Source organism: Accipiter gentilis, chromosome 33 (genome assembly GCF_929443795.1).
Source record: "Accipiter gentilis chromosome 33, bAccGen1.1, whole genome shotgun sequence".
NCBI classification, from domain to species: Eukaryota; Metazoa; Chordata; class Aves; order Accipitriformes; family Accipitridae; genus Astur; species Astur gentilis.
In genome coordinates this window covers 10,961,192-10,987,260 of record NC_064912.1, presented here as the reverse complement: position 1 = coordinate 10,987,260, position 26,069 = coordinate 10,961,192, and positions in this window count along the sequence as shown.

Sequence of the window (26,069 nt, the reverse complement as noted above, 5' to 3'; positions counted from 1 at the left end):
CTCTTTCCTGCTTCCTTCTTTCCTCTCTCTAAAGTAATGATAAGCTGCTAATTTCCTGGCTACTCTGTCCTGAGTGATACAGCAGTTAATAAATGCAAAATATGAATTAGATATAAACATTCATTGACTTGCTAGGGCAACTCTCCTTGCCCATCCTTTGGCCACTCCACTTTTCAATGTGTCAGTAACTGATGCTTTCATTTTCCACTATTACTCTTTCCTTCATTGCCACTGATATGCAAATATGAGACTCTCACCTTTGACTTTTTCCTTTCAGTTTTACCCCATTATTTGGCAACATTCCCATAGATCACACTGAATATTCTCTAATTTCTTCAGCTATAATTTCCCATAACAAGTAGGGAGTTATTTAAATTTCGTCTAACTATGCTGGTTCTATGACGTGATGTTGAAATTAAAAATTCTCCTCAAAAGACTGGGGGAAAAGAAAAAAAAGATTCTGGCCTGTTCACTAGGCTTCTCAGAGGCATTCAGGTGCCCAAATCCTCTTGATTTCCATGTCTTTGGAGATTTGGCCTTTAATGCTTCAATAGCCTGTAGATGTGCTGATTTAATTATCATTGAGCCTGGTTATACAGATTTAGTTTTTTCAGTCTCTCCTTGTAAAGTAGCACTTACAGCTCCTTAATCACTTCTGTTACTGATTTTATCTCCTTTACATGCCAACCTGAAGTTTCTGGCAAGGTTATTGCCTTCTAGGTTTTTCAGCCTGAGTGTCAGGAACATGGCATGGCTAAGAATAAGCTGGGAAATATGGTTCTTGCTAGTCTGTTTCTACAGAGAGAAAATTAAATCTGATGGGAAGAAACACTTGCTCTCCATCAGACCTTGGTTAATGTCATGGGAAAGAGAAAAAAAAAAAACAATCTGTGAGGGATAGCAATGGGGAAGTTAACAAGAACATGATATGGGAACTCAAGAGAAACACCATGCAGATGGTGTATCACCCCAGCAAATACTTACACTATTTTCCTGTCTGAATCCATTGATTTGATCTGAGAAATGTGTTCTGTCTAATCTATGCAGTCCTCTTTCTTAGAGATCCTTTGACAATGCATCTCATCTTGTGAATCAAATTGCATTTGCATATTCAGAGGCTGGGGCTCCAAGCTACTGAGGCATTTACAGTTTGTAGGAAGGCTAAAGCGCTGCATGTTAGAGGACAATTCCTTGCACGATCAATATTTATTTCAAAAGGGGAGATTTGCCTTCCCGGCTAGCCAGACTCAGTCTCACAGAAAAAAATATGCTGTTGGGGGTCCTTGTCCTGGGGGCCTGACTGACCCATCTTTTTTCTTTCTTGACAGCAATGAGAAACCTCTTAGATAACCCAGGGAAGGGCTAGCCAGGGCTCAGGAGCCTGAGAGGGCTGCAAACACCAGCACAATGGAGCAGGGTGACCGCTTTCCTTGGTGGAAAGTTTCCCCTTTCCAAGGGACTTAAACCTGAAAGAAATGCTTGGTCAAATGATGGAACTACTCCATCTCCCTAAACTACTCTATGGTGAGTGTTAAATCTTTCTCTTTTTTTTCTCTCTCCATTCTGTGGGTTTTGTTTGGTGCAGGGTATGTCTGATGTGATCATGTCATACTCCAGTGTTGGAAGGAACATCAGCTCAGCATTTTCAAGGGAAGCAGGAGCGGAATTAACCCAGCTGGTATATGAGAAAGAGGTGGAGACGAAATCTTGCTCTTGGAGAGCAAGTGACTTAATTTACTGGAACTGCTTTGAAGTCTTTCTGTTTGGCCTGACTCTTCTCTGACTTGGTGTAACACAGGAGTTATCAGCCAGAGGAATTAATGTGTTTAGTGTAAGGGAAAGGAGATTAAGGCACAGGATCTGTGAATTTTACCATGGTTTTTTGGAAGAAAAAGTGATGTAAAGAGAACACAAACAATGAGGGCATATGCTGTGTTTATCTTCAGAAGGCTGTGGTAGGTGTGCCAGTGCACTGTTGTTCAGCAATTAACAACAAAGACAGACAGCAATTAACCACATCTGTGAATGGTAATGCAAGTTATTTGTATTTAACCTTCATGATTCATGAAATACTTCCATTCTGGGAACTAGGGAGAATGAGAAGGAAAATCTTAGAGCCTGATGTCACCATGTGAAAAACGATCAGACTTTAGCTGTCAGTAATGAAAAAACTTATATACATAAAGAAATATAAATATATTTATTAGCATTATTAGCAAATGAAATATAATAATTTATCACATATATGTGTGTATACATGCATACATACATACCTATGTACATATATATATTTGTTGGATGACAACAGAGTTCTATTTCTGGGAATTTCAGGCTTCATTTACTTTCAGGATCTCAGATCAGATATGTACTGAAACCAGTGGAAGAATTCTCATCAGTATCAAAGGTTGTTGCATTTGGACTACTAGTTAAAACACCACCATAAGAGTTATAGGCTTTGAAAGTTGTTCTTTTTTTTTCCCCTTGTATTTTTGAGGATAATAAACTTATTTGGGAAAATCAGCCTTTATAGGATTCAGTACTCAAAGGAATGCGATGGGACACCCAGACTGATGCAACTAAGCCTGTTCTGATGCCACATTCTTTTCAAGGATATTTGAATTGACAGGCAGCCTTCATGAAGAATTGTCATTGGAACAGGCACAGAGCTTGCTCTTTTTTTTTAAAATATCCTGGCTACAGGGGAAGAAGAGCAAGAAAACCAGAGAATACCTGTGTTATTCTCTGTTAAAGAAGAGATAACTACTGCACCAGGTTTACATACAATCTAAGATCACTTCTTCTTTTTCCCTGAACCAGAGGCCTGTCACAGAGCTTGTTTTTGGTGGAATAAGGTTTAGCAACTAGTTTGTCTCATTATGGGTAAACAGATACATTTTGGACAGTTTTCCATTGACCATCGTATAAATTTAGGCTTAACTGTAATGAACTGGCTCTAAAATGTGTACTGGAATATTGATTTTTGTGAATTAATAAGATACTATTTTCAGGGTTTTATGGATTAATACTTAGCTACAAGCTGTTCAGGATTTGGATAGAGAATATCCTAGTAGTAAAATGCAATTTTGTTTTGGAAACAGATGGAACAATTGGATTGGTGGACAGATTGGTTTAAAGGGTAGCAAGGGAAAGGCAGAAAGTGCCTTTATTGGTTGTTCTTTCAATACAAATCATAAGTATTGCCAGCTTAAAAGGAATCCAATGAAGGTGTTTTTTTGAAAATAGAATTTTGGGGCTGTTATTTTTGTCTGTGCCTGAAAATGTAATTTTAGAAAAAACAATTAAAATGAGGTATTTTGGAAGGAATCATCTTTTTAGAGTAAAAAGAAATAATTTAAATTGTGTCCCTGTTTACAAAAACCTATCACTTAGCTTGGAATCAAAAGCTTATTTAACACTTTAAGCAAACATGAAATCTGCTTTCCTCCCGCTGTGCCTGTTTCCATTAGGATCTCTAAAATTTTCCAAGAGGGGCTTTTTCAAAGGTGAATTTTCTCAGGGGAATTTTCTTTCAAATCCACCTAATAAGTGTGTCATGGAGCATTTTGGATGTTCCACAGTGGGATGAAAAGAGGTCACGATATTGTAAGAGGAGCTGAAGGACGAGAGAAATTATTTGAGCTGAAGACTGTCAGACTTGTCAGACCATTTGGTCAGGGGCAGCACAGCAGTGGGTTAAGCATGTCGCAGAGGTTGACTGGCAGAAACAAGAATGTACTCTGAAATTTGTGATCACCCTGGGACATCCACTGTGCTTCTGGTTACCTTGAGCTACCAGGCTCTGGACCAGATGAAGTGCGATGATGTCAGTCGGCATTGGAGGGAACAGTATTTTGGGTAGTACTGGTCCAAAACGGTCTACACTACAGCATTTTGGAGAAAACAGCAAAGCCTATGTGTTTTGCCATCCTTAACTTGACTGTAATTATTCGGCTATGCTAATGCCGATTCTGATTTCAAATGTAATGCTGGGGTAACTGCACTGGTTTCACAGAAGTTAATCCTCAGTTGTTCAACTGAGAGTAACATCAAGGCCATAAGCTCTGCTACTGAGCAGTCACAAACACAACAAATAAATAGCCATTGGCATAACTTCAAGAAATGTGTTTGATCAGTTGTTGTTCCTGTGCCATGAGAAGACCTGTAACAGAGCATTCCTGTAGGGAACAGGTTGCATTTGAAATGTAAATCAAATTCAGTATCATCAGACTTGGTAGTACAGTCTTTGGTGCTGCTTGATAAACAGACAGCACGTGGAGCCTTGACAACTGGGTGTTTGGGCATTAATAAAGTACTTGATCAGCATTTTAACTGGAAGGCATTAAGGAGAGATGCACAAGAGTGGATGAACACTTGTTCTGTGTGTACTTCAGGAAAGATGTAAAAACCTTGAGTGTCCTTCGATTGTAAGCAATCTTTGCTGCATCTCGAGGATAAGAGTGTGAAGGTGAATATGTTTCTGTTCCTAAAGCTCAAAACACATTGTCCATTGGTATCAAAGCGCGTTGTTTTGCAGGTCTGGAAGAAGCATAGCTAAGCACAGCCCAGAACGTGCGGCTGAGTGCTGGGGAGGGATTTGGTTTGCAGTCACAGGATTGCCTGTGAGATGCTTCTTGATCAGAACAGAAATATTTAATCAGGTCTGTCTCCTGTAACTGTCATGTAGAGAAAACAAGTCTCCAAATTGGATTTGTGTGATCAATGGGCAGGAAAGACCACTTTATCCACCTTAGTGGAGCTGACTTACAAAACTAGGGTTTGGTGTCAGCAAGGTGTTTGTATTCTGGCAGGACCATCTCTCTCCTGTCTGGGGACACAAGCTGTTCTGGAACCATATAGTGATGATTTTTAAATTTTAGCCACAATCTGTACCTTATTCTATGTCAATAGAAAACCAGCTGCTGAGTTCAGAAAGAATATGATCTTTTTTACTGCAAAATCAAAGGAAGAACTTGCACTGATTTCTGAAGGTGAGTGTCATACCCTAGTTGTCAGATGCACAGAAATATTTGGGTACCTAAAGGTAAATTTTGGAATTTATTCAAGTGCCTCAGTGAATTAGAAACCTGTACATAGTTTTTTGTAGGCCACGTCTGTAGTGGGGAGCATGGTGCAGGGGCCTGACCCAAACAGAAACAGGTTCAGGGCCTGAGCAAAGCCTCTGCAGCCAGGTCTGGCACCACAAGGCCACTGTTAAATAGATCCTCCAGACCTGACACTTCACAGCTTCAAGTATTTGCAAAGCATGAGCAGCACAGCAGGTCTTGCTGAGCTTAATGGCACAGTAAATCTAGTAAATAAATAAGTAACATACAGTGGAGAAGATGGGAGCTCTGTCTGAAGCTTCTGTCTTATGGAGTGTTGGCGTGGTGACTTGGCAGAGTCTTTTGAATGTTTAGAGTTACCTTGACAGGTAATGAAACTATTTTCGAATTTTCTCTCTCTGTATATTAGAAATGGACTTGTAAAAGAGAAACTGTGGGCAGCTGGCCACAGTCTGGCTGTCTCCCCACAAGGCTGGAAGAGGTTGGTGGGACGGAGGGTGCAGCTGTTGAAACGCCCCGAGCATGAAGCTCTGTAGGGTCCATTTGGAGAGGAGCACAACTGAATCCAGGTATGAGAGGGAAATGGACCATGGACACCAAATGACAAGTGTAGCAGCATCAGCCTGTGCTAACGATGCCATGTTTGCCTGTTCTGTGAAATCCTCTTTAAAGCAATACTCTAGCAATTAATGAACCTGTTTAAAAAAAACCCAACAAAAAACAGAGATTGGGATCTACAGCAACAATCCCTTACTTCAGGAAATGGAGCTTTTCTGAACAATACCGTCTTCTGTCATGCCTAATCAAACTAATTAAAGAACACTACCACACTTTATTAATGTAATTTATCTCTTGCCTGAGGTGAACTATATTTATGCTCCAGTTACTCAAACATTACTGTTCCGTGTTTGAAGGAATGATGTTATTCAGTGATGTTTATGTTCCACAATATCAGGCAGTAATTGAACAAATGCCTGGAAAGTTGGGTATTTCCTATTTCAGAAAAGCTTGTTTGGAGCATGCGTTGTTTCACAAGTATATTGGTGAAGAGCGTGGACTGGGCCACGTCCTCCTCTGAATTGCAACTGAAGGCCTACACAAGCCAAACATTCATCTGCAAGCATAAAGCATGTGAAAAGCCTGTTTAACTGAATGCACATGTTCATATCATTTAATGAATGGGGGCTGGGAAGCCAGATTTATTCCAGCTGAAGATCTGGCAGGGAAAGGCTAATATGCACTGAAGGAGGAAGGAAGGAAGTTAGTTCTAGAGCTTAACATTAAAGAAAATGTCAGTAGAAAAAATGTACTTAGTTTAAAAGATATTAATGGCTTCCATGAAGGACACCTCTGACGTAGCGGCAGTTGCAGGGCTAACGGGCACAGCATCCACCCGTCTTTCACACCAGCCAGAAGAAGCAGTTTAACATCATTCATGGAGCAAGACAGCCTGAGACAAGGGAAAACATTGTCCAAAACTGACTGAGGGGTTTTCCTGGTCACTGCTTGCAAATCGCTGCTGACTGCTGGATTAGAGCAACCAGAAGATAGGAGAGAGAAGCACAGAGCTGTCATGGGCCTGGCCTGATAGAGGGCTGAGACAGAGCTCCTGGATGCACAAGGCTGGTGGTGAAGGCAGTTGGTGTGGGAGGTAGGCAGCCTTCTGCCTTCCCTACCTGCCTGGCTACATTTACAGTGCTGAGCTGAGCTGACTCAGGGCCATATCGGCCGCCCGTCCATGCTATTTGCCCGCATTTGAGGCTAGCCCTGGGTGGCCCGAGAGGAAACCCTGCTGGGGCTTGCTCTTGAAAGTACACTCAGAAAGGACATTGCATATGGCCCTCGTCTACGTCTTGGGCAGATGAGATGGGCCCTTCCCTCCAAGGGACCTGACTTTGCCTGCTTTGAGGGCAGCTGAGATGTGCAGACATCTGAAACCTGAACTGGATTCAACCTGCTTGGGTACAGCACGTGCAGAGTCCTGGGAGAACCCGGGCTCAGCCAGCGCGGGCACAGAGAAGACAGTGGGGAGCAAAGCTGGGTGGGGAGCTGGAAAAGCAGACATCTCGCCTCGAGCTGCAGCACTTTTCAGTTTCAGACCTGCAGGAACAATTGCTGTCAACAGTTTTCAGTGGGGCAATGCCAGCTGTCTCCCAGCCCATGCACTGGGCATTAGTGCAGTGACTATGCAATTTTATTCAGGTTGATTTAGAGAATTTCACAGCTAAAGTTAAAGCACCATTAAGTAGGATGATGTGTGGGGAGCAGCACCATGCTTTTTTTTTTTTTTTTTTTAAATGTGGCTTATGTATTTACTGCTTTCCTAAGCGGGTTCTTAAAAAATATCTGCCAAGTAGATTCTGTCTTGTAAATAGATCCAAATGAATTTTATTAAGATTTTTGCATAAATCCTTTCTACCCTGCTCCCACATTGACTTTGGCAGTTTATAAAGGCTTTTAAGAACAAGGGAAAAAGGAGGTTTTATCCTTTATGAATAACTGAAATGCAAATTTCCTTGGCTAGTGGTTAAATCTTTTTTTGATTTTCCTAGAAGGGAACAATTACTCACATCCATTGATAAAGTACACCTTACCTACATATTATTAACAAGTGCAGTCGGGTGAATCAGACTGCATCTGCCATTGAGAACAGATATGCGTGTTTGGAGGATGGAGCAGGACTGAGCTCCCAGCATGTTGTTTTTATGGTTCCAAAACCAAAGTACAGATTGGAGATTTGTCCCAGGTCAGAGTCTCCTTGACCCCCTGTGCACTGATGCATATCAAGTGCTCCTGCATAAAAAAGTTGGATGGCAAAAAATAGTGTTCTAGAGTAAAAGGCAAGTCCTGATGTCTCACACATTCTAGGAATATGCCTCTCAGACTGCCAGCTCAAAATTTAGGGTAAAAACCAAAAAAACCCACAAAGCCACAATGAAGATGATAGATGATGTGTAAGTTACAAAGTGGCAGAGCCTGTGGTAAAAGAAGAATAGAAATCATTTTGAAATAGAAAAACTTGACTGGGAAGGTAACTGAATGGCATGTTGAACCTGCTGATTTTTTTTCCGATGATAAAACAAGAAAAATCCGTGCTATAGGGCTTATCACCAGTGTAACTGTGATTTTACTGCTATGTTGGATAATTTCTTTCAACAGTGGAGAAACAGAAAGAAATATGCCAAAGATAGAGCATCTATTAACAAGTAAGTCAGCTGGGGCAAGCAGAAATTTGTGTAATATGCCATGAGCATGATGAGATCCAAAAAAGGCATAAGGGCTGAAGAAAATTGTAAAATGCATGCCACAAAAAGCAGACATTCTGTTGGAAAAAGCCGTTAGAGCAAACCCAAAGCTTTGTCAACTTATACAGCCAAGAAAGAGCAATTAATTTAAGCTGGAAGAGACATTTTTCTGGATATAAACCTGGCTTTATATTTATAAAACTTTTTTTTGCTACTATTTATCTGGAGGCTGTTTGCACATTAGGTCTACCAAGTTCTATCCTTTGTTGCTTCCTACCTATCAGAGTCTCCTAACATTGCAGCCAAAGGCTCTTCAAAAGCTGTGATTATCTGAAAGCCTCCTTTGGCAAGCAGCCTGGCAATTGGTCCTGCCTTGTGGAGAGTAGTGGCATCTCCCCACACTACCATGTCGGTGTGATCCTCTTGTAGTGTAGGGGAGTGGATGTGGTTCTCGCTGAAAGGACAATAACAGGTGACTTCTGGTGGTGTCGCCTTGGAAGAAAAATCAGCAATTTCATTAAAAAGAAAATCTAATATAAGCATCTGAGATTTCTGTCTTGAAATCAGTGACCTGTACCTGGAACAGGGTAAGATACTGTAGTTCAAAATAGTCTCTCTGTTGCTCCCTGCCTCAATAAAAATGATAGGGAAAGTAGGATTGCAGCTGAACGGGAATTGGTTTCGGAAGCTGCAGAGCAGTGCACAGAAATAAAGCCCCCCTCTCCTCCCTTCTCCAAGAAGTGTCTCTCGGGGCCTGGCCAGGCAGATGAATCACAGCAGAATTTAACAGGTTCACAAAAAGCCGAGTGAAAGTGTTTGGTAACCCTGCCAGATTTATTGCTTTATTCATTATTTATGCAGGCAGCAGATGCAATACAGATTTAGGGACTGACTACAGTAAATAAATAGCTGACACGGCCCTGCCAGATGCATTAAACACTTCGGCACTTCATTGCTGTTGCACCAATATGCTAATTTTGGTTCCTAACCCCCGTGCTCAGATATCGGTATTAGAAGCAGCACCCACCCAAAGCTAACATTTCCATTGTGGGTGACAGGAGCAGAGCTGAGACGGGATGGTGACCTCGTCCTGGGGGCTGTGAGGGGTTAAGTGTGCAGCGCAGACCTGATGCTCTTCTTCCAGCATCCCTCAGGTGATAGATACTATATGGGAAATCTCTTGCTTAAAAAATGGGTATCTGTCCCTGCCACCGGGGATCATCTGGGGCTAATAAAACACAGTGCTCCCAGTAACTCCAGGGGCTTTAGTGGTCAGTGAGCCTTAATGAGTGACTCCTAAATGGTGTGCCAGGACTGCAGGACCTCTGCTGTGGCTGGAGCCCTGCAGAGGGGCAGATCCTGCGTGGGGCATCTGCGAGGTCTCGTTAGTTGTGGGGAGGAGGTGCTAATAAGAACTGCACCCTCCTCTGGGTCATGGCAGCCCTGAGGAGCAAAGCTGCTTCTAGAGAAAAGGGGAGAGCTCCGCTCCTGAGGTTTTGTGGTTCAGCTCCATCCTTGGAAGCATGATAGCGCAGGCTGTGAGTGACTTGGGGGCTGCCGTGGCAGAAGCTTTATGTTAGGGAAAAGAGGAGTAAGAGAAGGCGGCGGTGGGCCTGATGGTGAGCTGGGAAGGGAAGGGGCTTGCTGGTCTGGGCGTGCTTGGTTGCCTGGTGCTTGGCAATGAGAAGGAATGGTCTGGCTGGGCAGCCTGATGCAAGACAGCTTGGGAAAGCTTTGTTCCTCTCGGTTCCCTTCTGTTGATGAGCTTGACTTTCTGGAAGGCTGGAGTCTCATTTTGTTTGTTGCAGCTGGAGGATGACTTGTGTCCTTGTATGAGCGTATTCTTCAGGTGCAGTTCAGTGCTGTCCTCAGGATGGCTTAGCTCCCTGCAGGTGCTGAGGAATGACCAGGCAGTGGGACTTGGGATGCTTCAGTCCTGATGTTAGTGGTTGCAGCTTCAGTGACACCCAGTTGTACAGGTAAGCAGATCCCCTCTTTCCAGCAGTGCACTGCCTTGGCTCTGTTGCTGCTGGTGGCTTTCCTCCTGTCAGGCTTTCACGATGAGACATTTGAACCACAGCAGCATGTGGGTGTGAGAAAGAAAGTGGTACAGCATGGTTTTGGGAGAAGGGTGTGGAGGAGGGTTGCAATCCTTTGTGCTGTTCTGAGCAAAAGGAAAACTAAGGAGAAAAGGGTCCTTTTTCTTTTTTTTTATGATGCAGATAATGCATTTTGTTCCAGTTGGTGCTGATGTATTTCATACATCTGTCTTGGCCAAAACAGAGCTTTAATAATAGATGTGGGGAGAAAGCACTGACTGAAGGTTGCTCTGCTTGGATAAAACTGTTGCTGAATGTTCAATGATGATACAGCCTCTTGGCATAATTTAAATAAGATCTTACTGTCTATGGTTATAGGAAACTTATCACATTTAAATTCCTGTCTGTCATCATTGATGGTATCATCTGGCTCCTGGGTGCGTACAAGTGACAGGTTCGAGGAAGAGCAGGACGCGCTGTCTCTGCTCGCCATGGGTGCAAACCCTTGCCCTGTGGGACGAGTGCTCCTCAGGGGTGCTGCGGCAGGGCAGGAGGCAGGTGGAGGTGCCACACTCCAGATGAGACCCATGGTGGGCTCCTCTGCTGTTTGCACTCATTAAGTATCCTGTGGCACTTGGCAGCAGTAGGGCCATTAACCCTAATGTCCTGGCTAAACTCCAGCCTGCCTAATTACATTCTGCCTGTGAAGCAGTATATTCCCTGCGAAGACTCAGGTGTGGAAATTGTTCTTCTCTTCCTCTCCTAAAGAGTGTAATATGAAGGGTGGTTTTAGTGCTGAAGATGAAACCTGTTTTATTCAGAAACCTAAATCTGAATTTAGGGATGTAACAGAAAATGGAGCCTTCAAAGCAATGCCCAGGCTCCTGAGCAGACCCAGGCGCAGAATGTGGTTCTCCTCTTCTGCAAATTTTTCAAATTCCTTTATTAATAACAAACCTCCTAAAAACTATTGAGCTCATTACTTGCAGCAAATAAAAATACTTCACACAAAAAGGAAACAGATGGTCCTGAATGTTGAAGATCTGTTTGAGAAGTATTTTCAGCCCACTGTCTGGAACTTGTCTCGAATTGTAAAGGAATTGAAGTTTAATTACAAGCTCTGCAACGCTAACGCTGTGTAACCAGGGGATTCTTACGTGTTGACCTCTTTTCATATCAATGTAACTAATTATTTTGTGGTGTCCATATCCTTGCTAAAGGAAAATATTTATGCATTTGTTGGAAGGACTAGGACCAAATTGTTCCTACATTAGAGTCGAGAACTTTTGCTGTTAAGCTGGAGTAGACAAAAGAGTTGCATTGTCTAGGCTGAGCTGGCATCCTACCCGTGGTTGTGGTGCATGTGGATGGTTCCTACTGACTTCACACTTACATTTCAGAGTGGAAGCTGGGTCATGGTGCAAAGAGCCTCAGCCTGTGTGTACAGTACTGTAGCCTGCAGCGTCTGAGTATTTCTCATTTCTCTGATCTTAAAGCTGTATTTGGGAAAGCACAGGCTTTAAGCAAAAGCAATGGTTATGGGTTTTTTCCACAGGGACACCTCAGGAGGTTAATTCGATCTGTGTTACTCAGACTCCACAGTTCCTGCCGGCACATCGTCTGGTTTTCATAGTCGGTGTTCTGCTTCAAGCTGAAACACAATATGGTGCTTTAAAAAAAAAATAAAAATAAATCACACAGCTGCTGTCATGTAGACGTTGTGGTCTTAGAAGACCCATGGACATGCTTCCCATCCGGTAGGTATGATCACCCAAAATGAATGAGTGGAGGAGGAAAACCTCAAGCCAGAGCTTACGCTGAGACCAAGCGGAGGAAGAGCTGTGTGTGGGTGCACCAAGGACAGCATCTGCAAAGCAGGTTAGCCCATTTCTTAGAATAATAGTAATAATAATAATAACTTGTCACCAAATTATTTTGGTCAGGAGAGAGTTCATGAATCTGACTGCCTTTTTTCTGACACAATTAAGGTTCATGAGCAACTGGCAGGTAGGATGTGTAAGTAATGATGCTGCTCCTTATAGTCAGGCTGTTTAATGTTTGCACTGAGTTTGATTACTTGGGACCTCTGATGTTTTTCTGCCTGGTTGGATGCTGGACTTTTCATAGTGGCACAACAGCAAATGGTGAATAACATGCATGTGAAATGCAGCTCTAAATGCATAATTTCAGGAATTACAGACTGTTGAATTTATATTTGCATAACATGAGTGAATAACAGACTGGTAGTCAAACACCTATAAATAAAAAAAAAAAAAGCTGTCGACTAAAGGGGTTTTATTTTAAAAATTAATGACTTACATGTAGGATTTTTATGTAATGTATTTTTGTAGAAATCTTATTTTTGCATCAAATCTAGGACTTGGTTTTTCTCACTTCCTCCCCTCTTCCTTTCACAGGAAGATTGGAATAGCTGTAAAAAGTGAGGGTTTATGGAGGAGGCATTCTCAGCTTCTTTCTAATAAAATTATGGAGAAAAAAAAGGTCAAGCAAGGTTTCACTTATCAGATTTTCTATCAGTTTTCCCCCTTTACCTTAACTGAGAAATAATGAAAAGTGAAAGGTATTTTTAAAAATAATAAAAAGGAAACCTTCTATTTCCTACAAAAATTAATTCAGAATTTTCTTTCAAAAAATGGTGTATGACAGCTTTCTAACCTTGAAAATACTTGATGTTCCCCACCCTGCCTCCTTCTCCCCAAGTCCAGCCAGCTCTGGCATCATGCCCAAGTGAATCAGTGAGAAGATGTCTCAAGGTTACTCTTTAGCTGATGAATGTTTCTGGATTTTTTTTTTTTTTTTTTTTTTTTTTGGTTCCTGCTTGTTTGTTTTTGCTTGGGACATGGAAATCTCTGTTATTGCAAAATAAGCTAACATATCCTGCTTTATCCTCAAGGAAAAGAAAATCCAAACAAACTGGATAGTAGTAAATATCTGCCTAGCTGAGACCTTGAACTGCCCTTGTGTGTCTGCCCGTGGCAGCGACTGCATGCAGAGCAACCGCTGCGCTCGGGGCTGGGGTCCCGCAGGTTCCTTGGTGCATCCCTCCCACTCACTGCGGGCTCTGGCCTGGCTTTCTGCAAAGGCACTAGTGTTACTCATATGACTGTTTTGGTTTGTTGGTTTTTGTTTGGTTTTTTTTTTTTTTTTCATGGATCATCTTCACAGCTAGGTTGTTTGAGGGTTTTTAATGATTCAGCCTCCATGCCTGGCTGGGCAGGATTAGAAAGCCTCTTGCATCCGCAGCCTGTAAGCTGTTCAGTGCAGGGGGTGGTGGCGTGACACTGAGGAGTTTAGCCAGAGCCCTCGGTGGGGTCTCTGGGGTTACTGTGTGTTCCCTTTCCAGTGCTCAAACATGTTTTTCAGCAGTTTTGTTATCAAAACCACACCTGATTTTATTATTCTCTTCACAGCAAGGACACTCCTCTGCATATCCATTTCATAGCTTTAATAATGTTCCCCTCTATTAATTTTCAACTAAGCATAAACCATGACCTCAGGAGGAGCTTAAACGTCTCCTAACAGCAGCCACTGCTTGCCCCAGGAGCATACAAAGCAGTGGGGCTGAGTCTTTGCCAGCCCATGGTGCAGCCCTGCCGTGGTGGTGGTGGTTCTGGAGGGCGCTGGCAGCGCTATCTGGGAAGCCCCAGGTGAGCAAGGCAAGAGGAGAGCGGCTCCTCTTCCTCCATGTGCTCTTCAAACCCCTGCACTATTCGTGGGGTATTGCCTCTGGTTATTATATCACCCCTGCGTGCCTGTGCAATCCAGGAACATCGGTTGGGTAATCCTCACCTTTCCTCCTGGTTACTGTGAAATATGGTTCTTGGCCATAAGCTGCTGGGAGATACTTGTCAAGTAAACTCCAGGGACGAGACTCTGATTTTTGGCCATAGAAACTTCAATCCTGTGCACGACGCTGAGCTGTGCACATGCCAGCCTTGCCCAGCCTGCTGGCATCAGGGTGCACAGCCTCCAGCCCTGCCTCCTCCCCAGGCACTGAGTCACTCACCCAAATATTCAGTTCTGACTTTGTACCTTGGCACAGCGCTTGTGCTTTAACCTGCATGCTAATGGTGACTCATGATTTGAGCTGACAGATAACAAATACTTGCGAAAAACTTGCTATCTGTCCTCCCCCGAGGAGGCTTAGGCTCCATAGGGATCCTGGAGCATGAGCTCAGGGGGATCTGAGCCACTGTTGAGTGCCTGCCCAGGCAAATAAAACCACCGAAGGGGGCATGTTGGTGCCAGACTTTCTTTGAGTTAAATCAGGTTTGACAGTCTGAAACGATACCATCACCTGATGTCTAGTTTTAAGCTTGGCTATTTCTTCAGCAGAGATATTTTTTTTTCTGAGAAAGTAATTAACTAGAAATCCTTCTAATTTGTTTCAACAGAGTATAAAAGTGCCTTTTTTTTTTATTTAAGTTTAGAAAGTGAAAAATTTACAGGAATAAATTTTATTCCTTTCAACTTATCTACAGCTTTTTTTGTTCACTGGAAACACCTTCTTCCTTATAACAACTTTGCTTTGGTTTCTGTGGATGCAATGGTCTGTGTGGGATCCTTCCAGGAAAATGCTCAGAGTGTCAGCCTGTAACGTGCTCTGTGTGTTTGTGTTCTGCTGTGTTATAAAGGGCCAGCTCATTGCTTCAAGCCTGAAGCATGTGTGGCTGGTACCAGTGATCTTGTGTGCCTTGATACCATGATGCTGTGGCCACTTAATTTAGATAAGATCCGTCCCCTAGTGTACACCGGTGGGCTCAACATCTTAGGAAGGATCCATAGCAATTGTTATTCCTAGGCCCAAGTTCTTCAGTGGGGACCAGACACCAGTACAGTTTAGAAGGCAGAGGATGCACTGCAGGCATTAAAATACTTTCTCTTGGATGAGTACTAGAATCCTATTTATGCATTTTCTTCTCACTTGATCTCTTCCTTGCTACCCTGCCCCCAGCAAGAAGATGCCATGCAATATATATATTTAGGACTGATGGAAAATTTGCTGTTGCATATGACAAGATTTCTTTCAATGTGGTATTGAGTACATTTTCTTCAAAGCATGAAGCTAAGCAATTCCTAAGCCATAGGAAGAGCTTTAGATTCAGTCACCTTTGAGATACTGAGATACTGTCCATCAAAGTCATTCTTCTTTGGTCGCAGGGGTCATATTTTGTGTGTGCATTGCTTTGTGCTTTGTTTTTTGTCTACCTAGTCCTTACTATGTCACCTTTATCCAGGATGCAAGTGTTATCTTGCTTTCCAGGCGGTCCCAAATCTCTCTATCGAGAATCCAAATGAAGTCTTTCTCCCTACATGCCCAGCTTTGCTGCCAGTGAGAGGGTCTCCTCCCCTCTATCTTTTGCTTTGAATGTTAATGAAGTGTATGTGCGGTCTTGGTACTGCTGCAAACTTGGGCATCTAGTGTTAAATGGGGAATTGCTGGTGCCTGAACAGCAATAACATGTCCTCCTCATGCTGAATGCATCTATTGTGGACCTGCTGCTGTCTGTTCCTGCTTGGCAGTGTATGCTCCCAAATAGTCCTGCTGAAACCACTGCAGGAAGGAATGGTTCATCTCCAGTGGGATTTGTAGTGTGAGGTTTCAAGGACATTTACTTCAAGGCATGAAGTTAAGCGATACTTACGTCGCTGAAAGCCAAAATAACATTAGTATGTCTACAGCAAACTGCAGCGTGAAGTCTCACCCCAAGCAGCTTTTTAGCATTTTTAATAATTCTTGAATGTGCTTTGTATTCTTCTAAAAGATGGATTTTGCACGTCCCGCCTCCCCCCTAACCCACTTCAGACCTTCCCTAATGTAGATTAATGCACTAGGAATGGCATTTTATGAAAATATAGAAAATTAACCAACCAAATTTTTTAATTGCAAAGTAAGATGAAGCTACTTCATACAAATGTCACTGACCCCTTGCCTGGTGGTATTTGTTCTTGTATTTGGACCTGTGATCCAACAGCACGCATAGCAGAGTTTCTCTACCGACCTCGTTGCAGACAGTTTCTTCCTGAACATACAGCTTATTGTTCTCCAGATGTAATTAGACCAAGTGTTATGACAGTTGGTAGGATTACAGCACTTTGATAAATGACTTGTTTCTTAGAAGGGAAGGTTTGTGAAAACAAGACCATTCATCTCATTTCTCGCTCATTTCCTCTGCCCAACTTTCTTCTTGAAAATATGCGCATGGAGTGAGATGTGTCCTCAAGGAGAAATTTTGGTGTTTCCCACAGCCTGTGGCTATGGGTCTCTCTGAGTGGCAAGCCCTGCCATTCAGCATATCAGCTCTTCACCACAATGTGGTGTCTTTACAAACTTGGAAAGAGGGATCTTGTCAGGTCCTGCAGGTCTGCGATAGAGATGTTGAAGAGGACAGGTCTCAGTACAGACTCCTGTAGTACTCTGCTTGCTTCTGGCTTCCACATACTCATTAACTCCTACCTTCTTGCCCATCTAGTTGTTGCCTCCCCTCTTCCAGACTGATACAACATAAACTGTCTAAAAGATTCTGGGAGGTGGTGATGAAAGTGTTGTGAAAGTCGAGGTGAATGACATCCACGTCACTCCCCTCATCCACAGCTCCAGCTGTTCTCCCATAGCAGGCAATTGGGTTGGTCAGGCACAATTTGCCTTTGTTCAATCCATGCTGACTGGCCCCAGCTGCTGCCTTCTCCTCCAAGCCCAGTCCAAGAGGACTCACTCCATGACTTTTCCACCAACCAAGGCAAAGCCAACTGTTCCCTAGACTGTCTTTTTGGCCTTTTTTGAAGATGGGTGCAACACTTGCTTTTCTTCAGTCACTGGGGATCTCCCTGATCACGACAACATCTCGGAGATGACACGAGTGGCCTTCTGTGACATTGGTCCTTTCTCTTGGCACCCATAAGTGCAACTCTTCTGGTCCTGTGAGCTTGAAATCAAGAGATGGGATGAAAAATCTTTGATTTCTGATCTTGTAACTGTTACTGAAGCTGCACTGTGAAGGTCAGAGGGACTCAGTGCTGTGTCTCCTCCAGCCATAGTCACTGTGATGAACCCAATAAACCTGTGCTGCACGTCAAGGGAACTAATTTTGCCTCTCAGCATAAACTAGCCTCCTTCCAGGAGGCTTTGATGACTACTTCTCATTAGTCAACATAGATCTTTCTGGCCATGCTGAAGCTTTAGAGAGATTGCAAGGTCATTTGGAGATGGCTGCTTTTCCAAGCTGGTTGGAGCTAAGTGTGAGGGCTTCCCTGTGAAGTTCTGCATGCTGGAGTTGATCATTTATCTATTTTCTGAGTAATATGTGTGTCAGAGCTCAAGACAGGAGCTTTCCAGAGACTTGAACAATGGTGACTATCCATTCCACTTTACAGCATATTTTTTTATCTGAAATTGGGTTTAGGCTTTCCTCTGAGTTGTGTGACTGATCTTAAAAGCTTCTTGATATATTACCCAGGCCTATTAGATTTTGCTAGACCTCTCCATCACCAAGAATTGATTTCCCCCTCTTCCCCCTTAATGCTTGAACTCAGCAGGACCTTAGGGCTTCTGGCTTAATTAAAAATTAAATTTACAGATCATTTCTCAAATCATCCCTTAAGCAGCCAGTAATAATGATCACCTCTGAGTGGTGTGTGTCACTGTCATTTAAATGTGCTGTAAATAGTAATGTGTCCCCTCTGTGAACCTTGTGTGGAGCAAGCTGCCCTATGCCGCGCTCTGTTTGTTTATGTGTACAATACAAAAATTGGTGTGTTTTGAGTCCTAGGGATCTATACCATACTCCATCTTTGGTCTGGCTGAGCATGCTGGTTAGACTTGTTCACGTTGCTTTTTTCTTCTTACCATGGAGAAGGAAGGAGTGAATTGTCCTGCATTTATGAGTGTTTCTGTTTGTTTTGAAAACTATTTTCATGTTGCCCAAGTGTTTGCCCTACAATTAGAAAATATTTTTTTTTCTCTCCTCACTAGGATATTCAGTTTCTTAAAGTCTCTTTTCTTCAAGTTGAAAGGAAACTTATGTTACATGAAAGGAATAGGAAAAGCTGCCAATCCAAACTGGTACAAAAAGTTCTTGCTGTGATGCTTCACAGTAAACACACTGTGAATCTGTTAGGTACTTCAGTGTTACAGGTGGCAGAGTTCATAGCAAACAGATCATCCAACACACTGAGCCCTCTCTCACAAGAGTTGTCTATAAGCTGATCCACTAATGCCTTTGTCTGTAAGTTTTTATTGCCTAATTTGCCTGAAGTCTTTTAATCTGTGAGGAATCTGCCAAGAGTTTTCTCTGATTATTTGCTATTCCTGCTATGCTATTGGTTGCATAAAGCATTTGCTGTATCTGCCTTTTCCTGTTATTTTTGGGGTTGTCTGTATGTTTTGATATAGAGAATTAACATTAATGAATTGTGAATACTTTTGCTGATGCTGAAGTCTCTGTCCTCATGCACTGTAGGTATTTTTATGAAGCCACTTTCAAGCATTTGAGCAATAGCACGTGGGTGATTGCTGGCTGCTCTGCTGAGCGTAGATCTGTAGACTTGTACAAATGAAGCATCTGGGGTCTCTACCTGCATGTTTGCTTTCTCATTAGCTAAGTGTTTTTCTTCCCTTTGTATATTTGCTTGTCCTCTCCATTCCATATTTCAATTATTTTTATTTGCTTTCTGTATCCTTTTTCTCCATCATTCTAAAAGGCACTTACCTTAATATTTGAGTTTACTCTAACTGTTGAGTTAAATGTGCCTTTTTCTAACCTGACCTCAATAGTCCTATGTGAAGCCAGAAAAGATTCATGCTTGTTTCTTGATTTAGTCAGCTCAGCCATTTTTCATTGTTCCTCACAACAGAGAAGGCTGAGGTACTCAATGACTTTTTTGCCTCTGTCTTCACTGGCAAGTGCTTCAGCCACACTGCCCGAGACAGAGAAGGCAAAGGCAAGGACTGGGAAAATGAAGGACTGCCCACCATAGAAGAAGATTAGGTTTGAGACCATCTAAGTAACCTGAAGGTGCACAAGTCCATGAGACCTGATGAGATGCCTCCGTGGGTTCTGAGGGAACTGGTGGATGAAGTGGCTAAGCCACTATCCATCGTATTTGGGAAGTTGTGGCAGTCTGGGGAAGTTCCCACTGACTGAAAAAGGAGAAACATAACCCCCATTTTAAAAAAGGGCAAAAAAGGAAGACCCGGGGAAGTACAAGCCCGTCAATCTCACCTCTGTGCCTGGCAAGATCATGGAGCAGATCCTCCTGGAAACTGTGCTAAGGCACACGGAGAAGAAGGAGGTGATGGGTGACAGACAACACAACTTCACTAAGGGCAAACTGTGCCTGACAAATATGGTGGCCTTTTACGATGCAGTTACAGCGTTGGTGGATAAGGGAAGAACAACAGATGTCATCTACCTGGGCTTGTGCAAAGTATTTGGCACTGTCCTGCACAACATCCTTGTCTCTAAATTGGAAAGACACGGATTTGACAGATGGACCCCTCGGTGGATAAGGAATTGGGTGGATGGTAGTGCTCAAAGGGTTGCGGTCAATGGCTCAATGTCCAAGTGGAGAGCAGTGATGAGTGGCGTTCCTCAGGGGTCGGTACTGGGACTGGTGCTGTTTAACGTCTTTGTCAGAAACATGGACAGTGGGATTGAGTGCACCCTCAGCAAGTTTGCCAAGGCCACCAAGCTGTGTGGTGCAGTTGACCACCTGGAGGGAAGGGATGCCATCCAGAGGGACCTTGACAAGCTAGAGGGGTGGGCCCATGCAAACCTCAGGAAGTTCACCAAGGCCAAGTGCAAGGTCCTGCCCATGGGTTGGGGCAATCCCAATCCCAAATACAGGCTGGGTGGAGAATGGATTGAGAGCAGACCTGCAGAGAAGGACTTGGGGGTGTTGGTTGACGAGAAGCTCAACATGACCCGGCAATGGGCACTTGCAGCCCAGAAAGCCAACTGTATCCGAGGCTGCAGCAAAAGAAGGGTGATTCTCCCCCTCCATTCTGCTCTCATGAGACCCCACCTGGAGCACTGTGTTCAGCTCTGGGGCCCCCAAGATAAGAAGGACGTGGACCTGTTGGAGCGAGTCCAGAGGAGGGCCACAAAGGTGATCAGAGGGCTGGGTCACCTCTCCTATGAAGACAGGCTGAGAGTTGGGGTTTTTCAGCCTGGAGAAGAGAAAGCTCTGGGGAGACCTTATAGCAGCCTTCCATTCCCTAAAGGGGGCCTAACAAGAAAGCCAGAGAGGGACTTTTTACAAGGGCATGTAGTGATAGGGCAAGGGGTAATGGCTTTAAACTGAAAGATGGTAGATTTAGATCAGCTGTAAGGAAGAAGTTCTTTACAGTGAGGGTGGTGAGGCACTGGAACAGGTTGTCTGGGGAATTTGTGGATGTCCGATTGCTGGCAGTGTTCAAGGCCAGGTTGGGTGGGGCTTTGAGTAACCTGGTCTAGTGGAAGGTGTCCCTGCCTGTGGCAGGGGGGTTGGAACTAGATGATCTTTAAGATTCCTTCCAACCCAAATCATTCTATGATTCTGTGATTTTAGGAAGCTGTCTGTGCTGTCATACCTTTTGAGCTGTCATCTGTGGGCCTGTGTCCAACAGCCTCAGCTCCACTGGTTAGAGCTGTGTTGTGTTGCTCTGATCTGTGGCTCAAGCGTGCTGCTCTCTTCCCTCTCCAGGCTCCGCTCTGTTCTATTTCCAGATATATTTTTATTCGTTAAACTCCTAAAAGAGAGGCTGATCAGAAGGCAGTCCCAGGGAGGATTTGACCTAGAGATCCTTTGCCAGATCCTCTGCACTCAAGGTCAAATTTTGATGGGGATGAGCATTTAACAGCTCTGCAAGCGGTCTCTGAGCTGAAGCCCTGCAGTGATGGTGAAAAACAGGCTCAGGAAGAAAAAAAACACCCTTTGAAGCCCTTTTTACCGAGCAGTACATAGTTTAATAATTGTTTGAATTACTCCAGTGAAAGCCCCCTGCACTCTAAGAAACATCACTAGAGAAAAATAAGTTAGCCTCAGCTCAGTTGCCAAGCCATTAACCTCAGCTACTGAAGTGCCAGTGCCTGCTTGTGCCTGTGTGAAATAGCTATTCAACTGGTGGCATCAAAGGAGTGGCTAGTCTCCACATTCCAGGGGTGAAAAAGAAGAAATGCAGTCTAGGGTATTTCATAAAACAGTCAGAGCTGCTTCAAAACAGTGGCTTGAATCCACTGTGATTTGCAGAATCCTGAAACCTTCCCAGTGGAAGTTTGGGCTCCTGCCCAAAATGTGGGTCTTTGCATCACTACCTGCTGCAGATCCCCTGGAAACAGACCAGGGAAAATCTTCCCTGTCAACCACAGTCCGTTTGAGCAATCCACAGCTGATCCTGTTGCTGCTGGCGCTCAGGGGATGCGGTGGGGCCATGGGGGAGGGCTGTCCTAGAACCAGGAGTTGCTGAAGATCCTCTCACAGATCATCCCAAGGGCAAATCAGCTGAGGAGCAGTGGAGTAGCATAAGGCCAAAGTAAAATGTTCGTGGTTGCTCTCTTAGAGGTGCTATTGCACTATAGCAGATGCAGGCAGAGCAGTGTCTCAGTGTGCAGCCTCTGCAGTGGTTTGGGGTTTAAGAGACAGGGTGCCATTAATCTTCTGGTGGCAATTAGTCATTTTTTTCATTTGCTTTCCAGACGTGCAGGATAAACTCCGTGTTACTGCTTCCAGCCGCAGCAGTGCAGGAGTACTTGTCTAACTGCATGCCACTGGCATACATGTGTTAGGTCCCTGGTGAACATGCAGACGGGTCAGCTTTCACCAGGAGCTCCGTGTGGTGAAGGCCAGATGCACAGGTCAGGGTAAACTCCCCCCCCACCTGCCCCTCAATAGCATGATAGCTCTTGAAATGAAGGAAATGGCTCTCCTGAGTATTATTTTGGAGTCTGCATGCATGTGTGCCACAGGTGACCTCAGAGTTTTCTCATAACTTGGGCTGTCGTAACAGATAGACTCAGAGTTTGAGGTGTCTCTTGCACCATTGACTTGCTTTTCCCTGCTCTTTCCCTCTTCCTCACTTAAGGATACTAGTGCATGAAAAGTCCTCACTCCACATCCCAGCTAACTCCAGGGGGTCGTGAATTAATTGTTAAGGTTATTGGGATGGCAACTTAGTTGATGTGCTGCTCTTTGAACTTACTTGATTGATGCTTCCATGTGTGAAGGCAGGAGAGCAGTGTCCTTGCAGGCAGCTGGCTTGCCTAAGGCAGTTTGGGCAGGCAGCAATCTTTGTTTTTCTCACATGGCTCAGGCCAACACTGCCCTTGGTTTTTCCCGCTAGCATCTCACCAAGGCTGCACCCATATCACATGGCTGCTCTTTGTGGCAGTGTCTGCCAACACCACTACCCTGATCTTGGTACAAATAATTTGGTGGAAGAAAAGTCCTGCTCTGGGCAGTCTGTCTACACCCATGGCAGAGGGGGAAGGGATGCTGCTGGACTTGCTTGTGTAGCCTTAAATAACAGCCTGTTTATCTGTGCTCTCTGATAGTGTGTTATTTCCTAGAGTAATGTTGTGTTTCAGAATAGCCCAGAAACATCTGATTGCCTGCAAAAGAGAAAAACTATAGATTGCAAGTGCTCTGAAGCTATTCTAAAGTAAATCTTTTCTGTGTAACTGCAGAAGATGATTATTGAATGTATCTAAAAATGATGCCTGTGGGGGTCCTGTCTTACTTTGGGTGAATATTCCTGGGGTGTCCTGGGACTGGTTCAGCCCCAAGGCTGAACTGGCTGCACGTATACAGCTAAAACGTCATAGTACCCAAGATGTCCTCTCTCTCATTCTGTCTTGTAGGATCCTAGTTCCTCAAGACTACCTGATATGAACTGACTGAAACTTTGAAGTTTGGCAAGGAAACCATCGACTCACCCAAGTTTCCCTGGGAGAAAGTTCTTTGGGGTGGGTGAGAATGAGAATACTTGTGTGGGATCAGTCAAAACGGTGTGTTAATTTCTGATCTGTTATCATAAGGCATACTCCCATGCCAAACTAAAAAGGATTCCAAGTGAAAAGTAGCATTAATAAGAAAAAAAAAAAAGGGGGGGGGTGGGGTGGTGGATTTTTGCCATAATGCTTTTTTCTCACTCCTTCCACTTCTCCCTCCTCCTTCCCTGTGAAGTTCTGGTATAGTCACTGGGATCTTGCCAAGTATTTAGCAAGAAAATGGTTCAATTCTAGTATTTTTTTTTTTTGACAGATCCATCACTGATTGTTCTCCGGAGTCTGGACTGTCTGCTCAACAGCCGGCTCTGCTCAAAGCTTCTACTCTATTTGTGCATATTTGTAAATGATGGATTTAGACAATACCCAAAGTAATTGTACAGTCCTGCTGTTCTGACATAGTAATGTGTTACAGTTTTTTTGCATAAGCATAAAGGATTATTCCAGGTACACAGTATAGGACATGAACTGTATCTTCCTTTAATCGGTACTTAAACTTCCATGTGAGGTCGTGGCAGGCCTGACTTTTCTGCAGAGGGAACAGTTAGGACATGCTGGGTTTCAGGGGAGTTTATACCTTATTGAGTGAGCAACTGAATCATCCAGTGCTGCCTTGAGGACTGGTTTTGAGCAGCTGTAGCCCAGGGCACTCTTGATGTTCAGATACATCTTCCAGTACTGGATTCAGAAGGTGTCATTTGTGCAGAAACATAATTATCCAACTGAAATGGCCTTCTTTTTCTGCATGTGGGGTGCAAACAGGGCTTCTGGGATTCAGTCACTGGTTCAGCTCTTGGGGCTAGTTGGGTTTTGTGGATGTCCCAGTGCTGAAAGAATGACATTGACTTTAAACCTGGTACCTGTTGGATGTGGTCTTGGGTCCTTATCCCAGCTTCTCAGGAGCATCTGGCTTGTACCAGCTCAGCAGCAGGAGCAACATGGCTCTTCCTCTCTCCCCCAAGTTGGGCAACTCCGCTTTGTGCATGTCCCTCCTGCTGAAGGCGTAGCTGGTGTCCCTCTACCTGGTTGTAGGCTCTGCATCCAGGTTCTTGTACGCCGCTTGCAGAACAGGCTGCAAACACTTTGCAAGGTCTCCACAGACTGTCCTCTGCTCAAGTGGGCCAGAGACAGTTTGCAGTGAAGCAGCAAAGTTGTTAGTGTTCTCTGTAATGAAAAAAATGCAAAGAAATGAATGTATATGTGTATGTATTTAACAAACAAAATTAAACCCTCTTTTTTCCTCTGCCGTCTACTGTTTTTCCTGTCAATCTGTGTGCCACCAGTCCCACTTGGAGACCCGGTTCTACTAATGCCGTGCTGACTGTTTGTTTATACATATTTGTGTAAACGAGGTTGTTTGATCTAGTTGTTTAAGAGGAAAATATTGAAGTAGCCTCTGTACTGTGCCATGCTGTTCTGTGTCCACCACACCTAGGCTCTGCTGGAACAAGATAAGCAGAGCAGTCCTTTCAAGCTCCCCAGAAGAGCTCAGACGGTCATCTCGGGGGACTGCTTTGCCAGCAGAAGTTTGTGCTCATCCTGCTGAGCCTTGCGTCTCGCATCCAAGCTTGTTTTCTCTCTACCGACTTGAAGTAAATTAGCTTCTACTCTCTTTTCCTCTTCCCTCAGAAAAAAAAAAAAAAAAAAAAAAAACCAACAGAGGAAAGAAAGGATAAGAGCTAGCTTGGGAACTGTTGCGTATGTGAATGCAATTTTAAAGTAGAGTTTATCTGTTTTTCTTGGAGACTGCAGTTAGTCTGTGCAGCTGTGCTGTTTTGTCTCTCCTACCAGGCTTGCATGTCAGTGCTCCCAACAGCCTCGTGAAGGTCCAACTCTGTGTCCTGTCCTGCTGCAGCCGCATCCTAATGCAGCAAATTGGGAAAGTATCTCTTGCCTTCTCTGTTTCTGCTGAATGCTGCTATTGACTTGGTTATTGCTCAGCCATGGTGATATTGCTGCTTGATTTATATGGCCTCTATCCTTCTTGCTCCTCTGCTGCTTGAGTACAGCCGTTATAAAAGCCATCTGCAGCTTGTGCCTTTATTCCTTGGGTTTCTAGGCTGGCAGATGGTATGGACAAAAAAAGAGCCTTCCTCTGTCTAAATTAAGCAATAACACATCAACTTCCAATCACATTCTTCTTATCACCTCGTGATCGCACTTTCATAAAATCCCTGTTTCCATAGCTAAGCACGATAGATATTTCTCAGCCTTATGGCTTGTGTCTGAAAGGAGTCTTCACGCCACAAGCCCTAAAAGAATATTTCAAGAAATTACACACCTGTCCTTGCCTCTCAATTTCCAGTTTGCAACAGCTCTGCTCAGCCAGCCATTTGTTGCTGCTAAAATAAAACATCGACAAATTCTCGTGTTTGATAGGCACTGGAGCTAGCAACAGCCTGGCTGACGCACTGGTGGCTGAATGGGCTGTTTGCCGTCTCCTGTGCTCTCATTTCATGTGAGTTTGGGTATCGCTGCAGTTCAGAAATCTCATTTTAGAGGTTTTATCTTGTCACAATAAAAAGAAATAATTTGATTCCCTTCGGTTACGGATACTTTTTTTCTTTTGACCTGCTGGTTTATTATCGTTTCCTCATTTGGCCTAATTAAAGTGCTGTGTATAGCAGCTTGTTAGTCTTAACTACGTTCCTGCATCGCTCTGGGTAGTGCATCTTCACTGATCGCTTTAGCAGCAAGATTGGCCCTGGGCAAATAATT